Below are 13,760 nucleotides of genomic sequence, written 5' to 3'. Positions count from 1 at the left end.
CCCCACCCAGTTTCTCTTACTATTAACATCTTACATTAGTATGTTATGTTTGTCACAATTAGTGAACCAATATTGATACATTAGTATTAACTAAAGTCAGGGTTCTTTTTATTGGAGAATGGTGTTAGAAACTAAGGTCTGGGCCCTGTGGTATGGTGGTTGCTGTCGAGATGTCATTACTTTTAGGTTCTCTCCCAGCTGACAGAGCAAAGAAATATATGTGTGTATATTAACCTATGTATACACATACATCTATGATTATTTTGATATGTAACATCTGTATCTTTATTAAGCTAAATATGAGTTCATATAGTGTCTTCAATTCTAATCAATTACAGTATAGATTATTCTAGCCTCTTCCTCTTGCTTATCTATAACTTCCTATTTCAAACAGTGAAAAATCTGTCTTCCACCACCTACTATCTGCTTACCTAATTTCTCATTTCCAGTTTATGTATGTAGTGGTTTCAGAATTATTACATATAACCGTGTGGGATACAACTTTGTCAACTAGAGTGGTGCTTATGCAGGTTCTGTTATCTTTAGTTTTACTGACTCTACTCATTTCCAAAGTTGTTTAGTCCAGAACATTTCACTCATGCTCCTCCTAGTGAAGTTGTTTCATATGTTAGTAACACAGATTCTTTTTTTGCAGTCTGCATTCCATTTTAGGGTTCCCTCCTCTCCGGTCTCCTAAATTATTATTATTTTAATTCACATACATCAAGGTTTATTCTTTGTGCTGTAAAGTTCTATAGGTTTTGACAAATGCAAAGTGTCATGTTCCCATCATTACAGTGTCATACAGAATTGTTTCACTGCCCTAAAAATATCCCTTGTCCTTTGCCCATTCAACCCTTACCCCCCTTTCCCACACTCCTGGCAACCACTGATCTGTTTATCATAGAGCTGTGCCTCTTCCAGAATGCATATAATTGAAATCATACAATATGTAGACTTTTCACCTTGGCTTCTTTCATTAGCAATATGCATTTAACATTCCTCCATGTCCTTATGTGGCTTGTAGTTCATTACTTTTTACTGCTGGGTAGTATTCGATCATAGAAATGTACCACAGTTTGTTTATCCATTCGCTGATTGAAGTATACCAATATACCTAGGAACATGACTGCTAGATCATATAGTAAGACTATATTTAGCTTTGCAAGAAACTGCCAAACTGTATTTCAAAGTGGCTGTACCATTGTGCCACCAGCAACTCTTGCCAGTGATCCAGTATTGTCAGTTTTTTGGATTTTAGCCATTCTAAAAGGTGAGTGATGGTATCTCATTGTAATTTTAATTTGTAATACTCTAATGACAAATGATGGTGGGTTTCTTTTCATATGTTTGTTTTCCATTTGTAAATCTTCTTTAGTATGGTGTCTGTTCAGATGTTTTGCTTACTTTTAAAAACTGTGTTGATTGTTTTCTTTTACTTTTTCTTTTTTCTTTTGATATGGAGTCTCGCTCTTTCACCCAGGCTAGAGTGCAGTGGCATGATCTTGGCTCACTGCAAGCTGCCCCTTCTGGGTTCAAGTGATTCTTGTGCCTCAGCCTCCTGAGTAGCTGGGACTACAGGCGCCCACCACCACGCCTGGCTGTTTTTTTTGTATTTTTGGTAGAGACGAGGTTTCACCGTGTTAGTCAGGCTAGTGTTGAACTCCTGACTGCAGATGATCTGCCCGCCTTGGCCTCCCAAAGCTAGGATTACAAGTAGGATAGGCATGAGCCACTATGCCCAGCTGATTGTTTTCTTATCATTGAGTTTTATATTCCTTCATTTTTGAATGGAGTAAATAAACACAATAAAACTGGTTGAGAAGATATGCATTTAAAAAATCATAATGAATTGTAGGATACACATTCTATTATTTCATGGGAAAAATCATGGAAGAGTCAGTTCAGTATTCAGTGAATCATTAATGTGAGGATGTAAAATTTGATACACACACAATTTATTGAGCACTTATCCTATGTCAATCAGTGTGCTAAATTTTTTTCTTTTATATTAACTCATTTAATTCCCACTACAGCCCTGTGTAATGGCAGCTGTTCTTCCCACCATTTTATAAAGGAAGAAACCTTAGATCACACTCAGTAGAAGAGTTCTAAACCCCTATGCAGTGCTGTCTGATAGAAAATATATTTTAAAATGAGATGATCTAAGGTTTGTTTACTTACAGAGCTAAAGGAAAGTATGTCTTAAATTTAATAATGAGTGGTTATAGAAACAGATTACAGGAAATAGTCCATCTTTCTTGAATTATCCAAATTGTTACAAGCCTCAAATTCATTTTTGTTTGTATGAGAACACATTTAGGTGATTGGATAGAAGTATATAGTTTTTCCCAGATGTTAAAATTTATTTCACATTAACTTTTTTTCATCTTTACTTTCTTCAAGGCAAGTAGGATAGAATGTAATAATCAAATAGGTTTTTTCCCCCACCCCATTTTAGAGCAGATAATTTCCAAGAGCCATTTGCTTTGTTATTGGATAAGTAATTAACAAAAAGAATTCCTAAAGACAATTAGAATCATAACCAAACTGAGTCTTAAAAACAGCAGTACTCATAGCTGGTGGCTGGCTTGGTGGCTGGCGATGAGCCTGCAGCATGGGACTGGGTGTTCCACCACAGCTTGGCTGTTGTCCAGGGAGCTCTCAGTCGCTGGGATTCCCACAGTGCCAATCACAAGGCAGGTGCAGAAAGGATGAAGGTTTCTGTTCCCCATTAGTGTTGAGGGCATGCAGGTCGTCTGACATGAGGGGCATGAAAAGTGAAGTTCCTGCTTTGCTTTGGGTAAGAAATCTGCATTGACAGGGGCTCAAGAACCTGCTCTTACACCTCACATGTCTTAGCCTGGCCTTTGAGATGAGTAGGGAGTTTGAGTGGGAGTTTGAGTTTCCTCTTAGAAAAACAGAACTGAGGCACTTTCATTTTTTAGTTTCCTAGTACCTTTTGTTAAGAATAAAAGCCAAAATGAATTGTAAAAATTTAAAATTTTTAGATTTTAAATTTGCATTTAAAAAATTAATGCTTTCTTTTTCTTTTCTTTTCTTTTTTTTTAATGGAGTTTTGCTCCTGTTGCCCAGGCTGGAGTGCAATGGCATGATCTCGGTTCACTGCAACCTCTGCCTCCCAGGTTCAAGCGATTCTTCTGCCTCAGCCTCCTGAATAGCTGGGATTACAGGCACCTGCCACCACATCCAGCTAATTTTTGTATTTTTAGTAGAGACGGGGTTTCACCATGTTGGCCAGGCTGGTTTCGAACTCCTGACCTCAGGTGATCCACCTGCCTCAGTCTCCCAAAGTGCTGGGATTACAGGTATGAGCCACTGCGCCTGGCCAAAATTAATGCTCTTAACACGTAAAAAGTAAAGTGCAGTGGAATTCTGGCACTTATGCAAGATAATACAACTTAAAAGATTTATAAGAATATTAACTGCTAATGAACAGTAGAGGGATCTAATTAACATTGAAAGTTAGATGAGGAAAGTGTTTGTCTTCTATTCCCAACAGGGCATCTTTGTAACTATGACTCCTGAGAAGATTCTGTTTTCAGTCTTAAAACAGGAATGGGGGAAAAATGCAGGCCTCGGTAAGTACAAAAAGGGGAAACCAAAGGAGACAAGGGAGTTACTGTAGATTTTGCAGGGCTGAGGAAAGTCAGAATAAATACCAGAGGCAAAGATGCTGGTAATTTTCTTTGGGCTCAGAGAAGTAATGCTTTGCTTTGTCAGAGTTGTAGTAAAATTTAGATCTAAGAAGCTCATTGGAAGTTGTAGCAGAATCCTGTCTTGTTTACTGTGTCCACTGCCTGGCACAGAGATGGAACACTATAGGCTTTCCAAAAACATCTGTGGAATGGAATCAGAAAGTCACTTTACTTTCCAAGATGCAATTCTTTATTTTGAAAGATAAATATTTAAAAAGTTTATACATTTTTGATATGATTATGACATACATCCTTCCAGACTTTCTTCAGTGCTTATGCAAACATGTATATGTGACCTGTAGGTCTCCTTTTACCCAGTTTTTGGAGTACAAATAAGGTCACATCTCTTCTTAACTTTAAATGTTTAAAACATTGAAGTTAGCAAGAAGTCCAGAAACTTTTTCTAAAGAACTTTTTCCACCCCTAATTGTCCAAGAACTCCAAGTCTTTCTTGGTTCAAATAGGTAATTTCTGTTTCTAAACACTAGAAAAAGGAGAATATGAAGGATCTGACTAGTCCATTGTCACATGCCCCACCCCATTTTCTGCTGCAAGAGCCTCTGTCACCACAGCATTATGTCACTGATGAAAATAGGTCCTCCCACAGAGTCAGATGCATCGCAGTCTATTGCTACTATTATCACCCTGTTGGAACAGATCCCTGCACGGGTCACAGTAGTTCCTGGAAGATGAAACTCATTCTCCCAGCCTTAATATCAGCCAGTAATACTTCATTGTTGGAGTTTCAAAGTTGCTATAGTAGTTTCCAAAGCCCACCTGGCACCTAAGGATGGGTAAGTAAAGACAAGTTTCCAGTTTCAGCTGCAGAAACAAGAACCCATCTCCCACCACATAGTAGGTGTTGGCATTAAACTTCTCTCTTACGGTGTGGTGTGTTCTCCTCGGTATCTTCGGTATTTCTGTTTGCTCACTCCAGTTGGGATTATCTCAATGCACCAAACAGATTCTAACTACACTGAATCTCAAAAGAAATAGAAGTAGTCTTTGTCAAGCCACAGAAAAGAGCTTGTTCTTCTTTCTTCTCCTCCTAGACACCTACATACTTTTCATTCTTCTAATGAAGATGGTCCATTCAATACATTCAGAAGAAATGAAGAAAAAAATACAAGTCTAGTTTGTGATAAGTCCTTGTTTTCACCTAAACAGAGAAGCAAGAACACAAATTATGTAAGGCACCTTTCTCTTAAATAAACAGAAGAGTTCTATGTGGTCTAGTTACACAGAGATCACAGTGATTAACTACTCAGTTCTGGAGCCAGACAACTGGGTTTGTTCAGATTCTGGCACTCTTTCTTGAATTTGGGCATGGCATTTAACCTTCTGTACCTCAGTTTCTTCATTTTTAAATTGTGATGTTAATAATAAAATGTACTAACTTTATAGGGTCTTTCCTGAGGCACATAATGCAATTTAAACAACAAACAAGTATACATAACAGACATTTTTTTCTTACAAAGACAGTACCATACTAAACTTAATTTGCTTTATTTGAAAAATTATATTTTTAGGTAAAACTTTGTAAGTTAATTTTTTTGGATGAAAAACATGATACCAATTTATCAATTTGATTTTTCTTCATTAGCATGATATACTTTGTTCTAGAAAGGACTTAGGCAATTTTCATACATGTCTTTAAATATAATTTTTGCACATGTAAATAAGAGTTCCAAAGTGTTTTGCCATCACTTTGTCAGTGTTGCCTCTCAACAGCCTTTGAAGTGAGGAGATTCCAGTCAGTGTCTCAGACACAAGGATGCAGGCTGTGGAGGCCAGTGAGCCACAGTCACCGAACTGGGAATTGACTATCCTTTTGACCATACAGATTAATCACTGTAGTTTCACGAATCACATTGAACTTGAAGATCAATAAATGACCCTAAAACAATGAGATTTCATAGACTCTTTCTATGTAGTGGAAGTTAAAGCAAATCAGAAAGGAGTCCCTAAACCTGTGAATTCTTGAATTTTAGTTTTCCAGGTCAACAAGCCTTCTTTAAGTGACTTCATGTCCTGTACTTAGTTTTTGATCATAGATTGGTATAAGAAATGACCATAAATGTTTTTGAGAAAACTATTGCTGAAAATACTGTTCATGATGCCACTCAATGATGGAAGTCTCTAAACAGCAAACTCTTCCATGAATGGGGTGGAGGGAGGATGGTTTTTCTTTCCAGGTGAACTTACATATTGCCTTTACTCAGATATCAGACCATGAGAATAATACAATGGATTGGGCTTTGACAGCCAAGACTTTCAGAATTGCTGCTAGTGCCCATGTGCAATGAAATTTTTCTATCATGTCTCTCTTATTATTATTATTTCAAATGCCCTGTTTTAACTGTTTTGATTACTGATTATCTATTTAGAGGGAAACAGTTATAAATAAATAATTCACTGTTCTATTTACTGTGCACCCCTGCCTTTCTAAATATAACTCTTCTATGTATCATGTAAATTATCACAGAACTCTTCTGAGAAAAAAATGGTTACTTTTCTTTTTAGAATTCAAATTTATAATTATCTACATCTATAGATAGCATCTGAGTTTCAGCATGATATCACCAATGAAAATTTAATCTGTGTTATGAATTCCCTTGTTTCTAGAAAGGCTTCAGCGGGAACATGGGAAGAGAACCCATATGAATAAAACATTTCATGACTGGCAGTTTTAGAAAATCTTACAGGATTTGGTAGCTTTTACATTTATGACAAAATTGTATTTTTGATATTGTTCATAATTATTTCAGTTCGTTAGCAGCATTAATAAGCTCCCATTTTGAACAGCTTGAAGATCTTTAAGACTTCCTTAATGAGAAACTACCTTTAAGTTATAGAAGACCCATCAGGGTGCCAAATTCCATCTGGACAGAGTTACAAATACACCACGGTTTATGAGCTGAAAATTAGAGCAACCAAACAACAGAGCTTTAAAATGCTATTTCAATACAAGAGGACATTTTCACCATATAAAAATAGAAGTTTGTCTGTAAATAAAAATGATTTTACAATTGCAAGAGTACTTGATTTACCCCTTTTCATTTAGTTCCAATACCAATAAATTCTTAGGGAATGAGAAATTCCAGTGTTCCTGAGAATTCTGATAGCTTTTAGAGAGTTCAGTTTTCTGTAGCATTCCATTTTGCAATCCTACACAAATTTCTAATTTATAACCAGTGGTATGTAATGATAATTTCTAACATTTATTGTTTATTAGGTTCTAAGTGCTTTATTTCTGATATATATATCACATTTAATTTATTTCATCCAGTGGTTCTCAACTGGGGACAGTTTTGTATCTCTCTCCCCAAGATATCTGGCAATCTCTGGAGATAGTCCTGGTTGTCACAACCTAGGATGTATGTGGTCCTACGAGCATCCAAGGAATAGAAGCTAGAGATACTGCTGAACATTCTACAGTACAAGGGCAACCCCCACATCAAAGAATTATCCACACCCAAATGTCAATAGTACTGAAGTTGAGAGACCCTAACTTAATCTGTTCAACAACCCTATGAGGTGGGGTTTTTTTTTGTTTTTTGTTTTTTTTTGGTCGGGGGAGATAAAGTCTCACTCTGTCGCCTAAGCTAGAGTGCAGTGGCATGATCACGACTCACTGCAGCCTCGATCTCCCAGGCTCAAGCCATCTACCTGCCTCAGCCTCCCAAGTAGCTGAGATCAGAAGCATGTACCACTACACCTTGCTATTTTTTATTTTTTGTAGACACAAGGTCTTACTGTGTTGCCCAGGCTGATCTCAAACTCCTGAGCTCAAGCAATCCTCCCTCCTCAGCTTCTCAAAGTGCTGGAATAACAGGTATAAACCATGGCACCTGGCTAAGGTGGGTATGTTTAACCTTGTTTTGAGGCAAGGAAAAAAAAACACAGAAAGGTTAAGTAACTTATTTAAGGTCACAGAGCTAAGTGTGGTGCCAGGGTTGAAAACCTAATTCTTTATTGCTTTAGCACAAGCTATTTCCACTATACTCTGTCATGTTCAGAGAATGTTGATGTCCATCAGTAGATTCTGAATTTTGAAGGATGGAGACACTGCCTTATTTTGTACATCTGCTTTAGCATCCAAGCTCTTGCTTGGTGAAAAATTAATGTTAACCATTCATCTCTTGAGCATCTTCAAATATCCCCTTTAGAATGACATTTCAACTATTAGGTCAGTAACCCCAAGAGAAAATGGTTGTTTGAGTGCATATACTGTATTACAAAATAAGGGGTGAATTCAAAGGAAAACATAAGATGCAATTCGTGCCTCCAAGGAGGTTGTAGGGAAGAGGGGTTATGTATGTATGTAAATAGAAGTTGGCGTGCGTGTGTGTTTATAAACAGAATTGTCAGACCAAACATTATTTTGGAAGCAGTAAAAGTAAACTAGAATCTGACCTAGCCATTTCCCAGGACACCTCTTTCAAGTCCTGAAACATCTTTGTAAGACTGTAATGTGTGTTTACATCCTAGGTAATCACTGTGGCCCACTACTGAAGAGCTGTGGCCGTTCTTACCCTTCTAGCTTAGATAAATTTATAAGCACAACCAGACTACATATATGAAGCTGACGAGACCTTGTCTTTTTTTTTAAATGAGCTTTTCTTCCCAATAGGAGTGACTATTTCTTTTCTTCTTCCACATTTTCAGGTTTTAGTGTACTTGTGATTGCTACCCACTTATTACTGTTAAAGTCTACTCAGGAGAGAATCTGAGAAACACTCTCAAATTAAGTTGAACATGATGGATAAGTAAAGTATTGTGAAAGTTCACTCTCATGATTTCTAATGGCGAAACCTGGCAGGGTGAGTAATCTTTGACAAGAAGGTTATCACTCATAATCTTTCATATATTGAGATCATGTGTAAGAAGCACCCAGCACATTGCTGAACACAAAGTAGGTATTAAATAAATGTTGGCTTCCTTTTCTCCTACTCCTCCTTGCTCTTCTTTTTAATATACCTTTAAAATGATGCCACACAAATGGCCACACAGTCTTCGATATTTAAGATCAGTTCGGGCATTAGGAAATTCTATAGGGGAAGTATGTGTAATCATTAAATGCTTGGGCTCAGGCCACGGATTGTTTAGGTTTAAATCCAAGTTTCCTCTTTTGTTATTAATTGTGCAACTTGCTTGGGAAAATATGAAACTTGTTTTTCCTCAGGTTCATTATCTGTAATATATAGTTAATGAAGAAGTTACCTGTCCCATGAAGGTGTTGTAAAGATTAAAAAAGGCAAATTAGGCTGTGTATTTGTCATTATAATTTGGCATATATGGTAAGTGCCCAACAACCATAGGCTATTATAAAATTGTTATAAAATGATATGAGCTATCATTGAGCAGCATGAAAGAAGAGCTTCACTATTTCACCTACTCTCACCCTGGCCCATTAATCTCTTTCCTGTTCCTGACATTTCAAAGATACGTTTAGGATTTCAGTCATGACCTTAAGTCACTTTTGAACGGTTTTCTGATGGATAAGTCCTTATTCCCACATTATGTATGTACCTAGATGCAAATCCTGAATATCATGTCGCAATTAGTGCATTTGGACATGCTTGCTAACTGTGTTAAAACTCTGAATAATGGTAAAGTTTTATTTCTACCAAAACAAATTTGGACCGTAATGTTTTATGATAAAAATCTATGGTCTTCCTATGTACATGTGTGTGTACATGCTTAAAATGGAATGTTATAGTTAAATGTAATTCTTTACAAGTATATAACTCCAGTGGCTACTTGGTTTGGCTACTTGGTTTGTAGATATCGGCTTTCCTGTTTCATTGTTAAACAGGCCTAAAAGTTATTATTTCTTGAAACTAATGTGAGGAAAGAGACTAGGTTGATGTATAAGTGACATTATAAAAATACATGAGGGATGATTTGATTAGAAGCAGTAATACACAGTGATAGGAGTAATGGTTTAGAACTAGACCCAGGTTTGAATCTTAGCTCTATCATTATAGGCATTTACTTAATTTTTCTTGTTTGCTTACTCAACTGAAAACTGAAGATAATAACACTTGTTTACATGGTTGTTGTAAGCGTTATATGAATAATGTCTGGCAAATAGTAAGAACTCAAGTAACTGTTTCATTCTTTCCAGAAGGAGATTGACTGAAAAATATTTGGAGTCTCCTCCAGCCATATTCCTTGGTCAGCTTCTATGATTCTCTTTGGAGCTTAATTCTTAATCCCTTTATTTTCACTTGCTTGTTGATAACAAAGAATAATTTATTTCAAAATAATTTATTTCAAAAATAATTTTTTGAAATAATTTATTTCAAACGCATGTATTATATTTGATGGGCCACACTAATAGTTATAAACCAAACAACAGATTGGGGATGGGGAAGTGGATGGAGTGAGTTCAGTCACATGTCTGGGAAAAGTCAATAGTGAAGACAGAGTCTCAATTTTTGTCATACTGGAGAGATGAAAACACAGGTAGAGGATTTCAAACAACAGAGTGGATGGTGAGTTAAAAATGCTAAAGTTCTTTCCTGGTGTCTAACTTAATGCAATGTGGTTTATCTCTTTTCCCTTTTCTCTACTATTCAAATTTAGGATAATAAAGATTAAATGTTTCTAAATCTTACTTTACAATATTCAAGAAAAAAGGTATGCTTTTGTCCACTGAAGTGCAAAGCAGAGCTATGAAAACCTGCTGAACACATTCTTTATTTTCAACACATGTTCTTGTCTTTCCATCATGAAATGCATGTTTTATTTGTACTGTATTTGGGTGACCACAAGTTAACAATAAGATCATTCACAAGACCCTTGCCTTAGATGTGTCGACAATGAAGTAATCAGGCCAAAATTTTTACTTTCCTTTGAATTTTTCAATTCAAACACAATGTGTGCTTGCTTTTACACAATAGGGTTCAGGGATTAGAGGGTTGGCTCTTTAAATACCGTCAGAGACACAGGCAATCCTACACCAAGTGCTCAGAAGGAAGGCGCCTACGCCTGGGAATGCCCAGTTGCCCTTAGAGAGTTGAAGATGGCGTTTCTCTGAGTCAGGTCAAAGTTAACAGATTACCTTCGCTTCAAAGACTGCTTGGATTCCTTTCGGTGGATTAGTCAAGATGTTTTGCTGACTGAGACTAGGAAACCTATAGGAGGGCGGGTTAGTTTACATTGTTGCTTGTCATTGTCACTAAAACACTCCAAAGCCTTCCTTAAAAATGCACACTGGACTAAAAACACAGACAAGGAACAAATCCTGGGCTGGTAATTAGGCGAAGCACTATCTCCTCTTACCTCCTTGTAGATTTTTTTTCCCCCTTTAAGTACGTGTCCTCAGATTTCTTTGCCATCCTTGGAGTTCACTCACCTAAGCCTGAAACTAATAAAGCTTGGTTCTTTTCTCCAACACGCAGAGGAAGCGCTAAGGTGAATGCATCAGACCCACACTGCCGCGGAACTTTTCGGCTCTCTAAGGCTGTATTTTGATACATGAAAGGCACATTTTCCTTCCCTTTTCAAAATGCACCTTGCAAACGTAACAGGAACCCAGCTAGGATCATCGGAAAAAGGAAGAAGAGGAGGAAGGCAGGCTTGGGGGAAGCTGGTGGCAGCGAGTGCTGGGTCTGGCGGACCCTGCCGCGAAGGACGGTCTAGGAGGCTCTCCGGGGAGCCAGTTCTGCCGGTGGCTTCTTCTGTCCTCCAGCGTTGCCAACCGCACCTAAAGAGCGGCCGCGACTGTCGCCCACCTGCGGGATGGGCCTGGTGCTGGGCGGTAAGGACACGGACCTGGAAGGAGCGCGCGCGAGGGAGGGAGGCTGGGAGTCAGAATCGGGAAAGGGAGGTGCGGGGCGGCGAGGGAGCGAAGGAGGAGAGGAGGAAGGAGCGGGCGGGGTGCTGCCGGGGGTGCGTAGTGGGTGGAGAAAGCCGCTAGCGCAAATTTGGGGCCGGACCAGGCAGCACTCGGCTTTTAACCTGGGCAGTGAAGGCGGGGGAAGGAGCAAAAGGAAGGGGTGGTGTGTGGAGTAGGGGTGGGTGGGGGGAGTTGGAAGCAAATGACATCACAGCAGGTCAGAGAAAAAGGGTTGAGCGGCAGGCACCCAGAGTAATAGGTCCTTTGGCATTAGGAGCTTGAGCCCAGTCGGCCCTAGCGGGGACCCCAGCGCCCGAGAGACCATGCAGAGGTCGCCTCTGGAAAAGGCCAGCTTTGTCTCCAAACTTTTTTTCAGGTGAGAGGGTGGCCAACCGAGCTTTGGAAAGACACGTGCCCACGAAAGATTAGGGCGTGTGTATGGGCTGGATTTGGGGAAAAGGAATAAGCAGTTTTTAAAAAGATGCGCTATCATTCATTGTTTTGAAAGAAAGTGTGGGTATTGTGGAATAAAACAGAAAGCGTTAAGAAGAGGTTGAAGAATGAATTGAAGCTGATTGAATAGACAGCCACATCTACTTGCAACTGAAAAGTTAGAATCTCAAGACCCAAGTATGCTACTATGCAGTTATTTTATTTGATTTTTCTAAGAAACTAAAAAAACTTGTTAATAATAAATACTTAAGTGTGGTTTATTGGTTTTCCCCCTTCATGCCTTGGACACTTGATTATCTTCTTGGCACATACGGGTGCCATGCCTGCATATAGTAGGTGCTCAGAAAACATTTCTTGACTGAATTCTGCCAAAAAAATTTTTGGGGTAGGTAGAAGATATGTGCTTAAAATATTTATTGTTATGATACTGGATAAATCTAGTATTTGTCACAAGTACATTGTTGTTTAAAAATTGAAAGCAAATTTGTTGAAATATTTATTTTGAAAAAAGTTAACTTTACAAGCTATAAACTTTAAAAGCCATAGGAATAGATACTGAAGTTATGTCCAACTGACATTTAATAAATTGTATTCCTAGCCTAATGTGATGAGCCATAGAAGTTTGCAAACTTTGAGCCATAGAAGCTTGCAAACTTTATCTAATGAGATTTTGAAAAACAGCGTCTAAGTTCGGAATCTTAGGTAAAGTGTTATTAGATGTAGCACTTCATATTTGAAGTGTTCTTTGGATATTGCATCTACTTTGTTCCTGTTATACCTGTGTGAATGAATGAGTAGGTACTTCTCTCTCATGGGACATTACTTGACTCATAATTACCCAATGAATAAGCATACTGAGGTATCAAAAAAGTGAAATATGTTATAAATAGCTCATATATGTGTGTAGGAGGGAAGAGATTTAGCTTTCACATTTCTGTTATGTTTAGTTCTCTGCATGTGCAGCTAATCCTGGAACTCCGGTGCTAAGGAGAGACTGTGGCCCTTGAAGGAGAGCTCCTCCCGGTGGATGAGAGAGAAGGACTTTACTCTTTGGAATTACCTTTTTGTATTGATGTTATAGCACCTTTTGTTACTTGTTCTATAAAATCGGCTTATCTATTGATCTGTTTTCCTACTCCTTATAAAATCAGAATGTTAATTGGCATAAATTATAGACCTTTTTAGCAGAGAACTTTGAGGAAGCTAAATGCCAATCAGTCTAAAAATGCAGTTTTCAGAAGAATTAATATTCCGTGGATAGTTCTAAATACTAATGAACTTTAAAATAGCTTACTATTGATCTGTCAAAGTGGGTTTTTATATAATTTTCTTTTTACAAATCACCTGACACATTTAATATAGGTTAAAAAATGCTATCAGGCTGGTTTGCAAAGAAAATGTATTACAAAGGCTACTAAGTGTGTTAAGAGCATACTCATTTCTGTTCTCCAAAATACTTCATAAGTTGCTCTAAGAATAGGTATGTTTTTAAAAGTTAAGTTCCTACTATTTATAGGAACTGACAATCACCTAAAATACCAATGATTACAAACTTCCTTCTGGCCTTCTGGACTGTAATTCTTGTAAAAAACATATTTTTTTTGCATTAAGTTAGGCAGTATTGCTTAGTTTTCAAAAGTGGTAGATTTTGGAGTCAGATTATTTCGATTCAGATCCTACATCTACTGTTTAGTAGCTGTGTTGCCTGAGGCAGGTCCCTTAACATCTCTGTGTGTGACTTG

At 37.8% G+C, this 13,760-nt stretch overlaps 1 pseudogene; it reads right to left on the bottom strand.

Moving 5' to 3' along the window:
• LOC105540831 overlaps positions 1–11,206 on the bottom strand; it is a 37,650-nt pseudogene extending 26,444 nt beyond the window's left edge.
• Between the last annotated feature and the right edge of the window lie 2,554 nt (positions 11,207–13,760).

Source organism: Mandrillus leucophaeus, unplaced genomic scaffold (genome assembly GCF_000951045.1).
Source record: "Mandrillus leucophaeus isolate KB7577 unplaced genomic scaffold, Mleu.le_1.0 Scaffold2281, whole genome shotgun sequence".
NCBI classification, from domain to species: domain Eukaryota; kingdom Metazoa; phylum Chordata; class Mammalia; order Primates; family Cercopithecidae; genus Mandrillus; species Mandrillus leucophaeus.
This window is presented reverse-complemented; position numbering and strand designations above follow the sequence as displayed.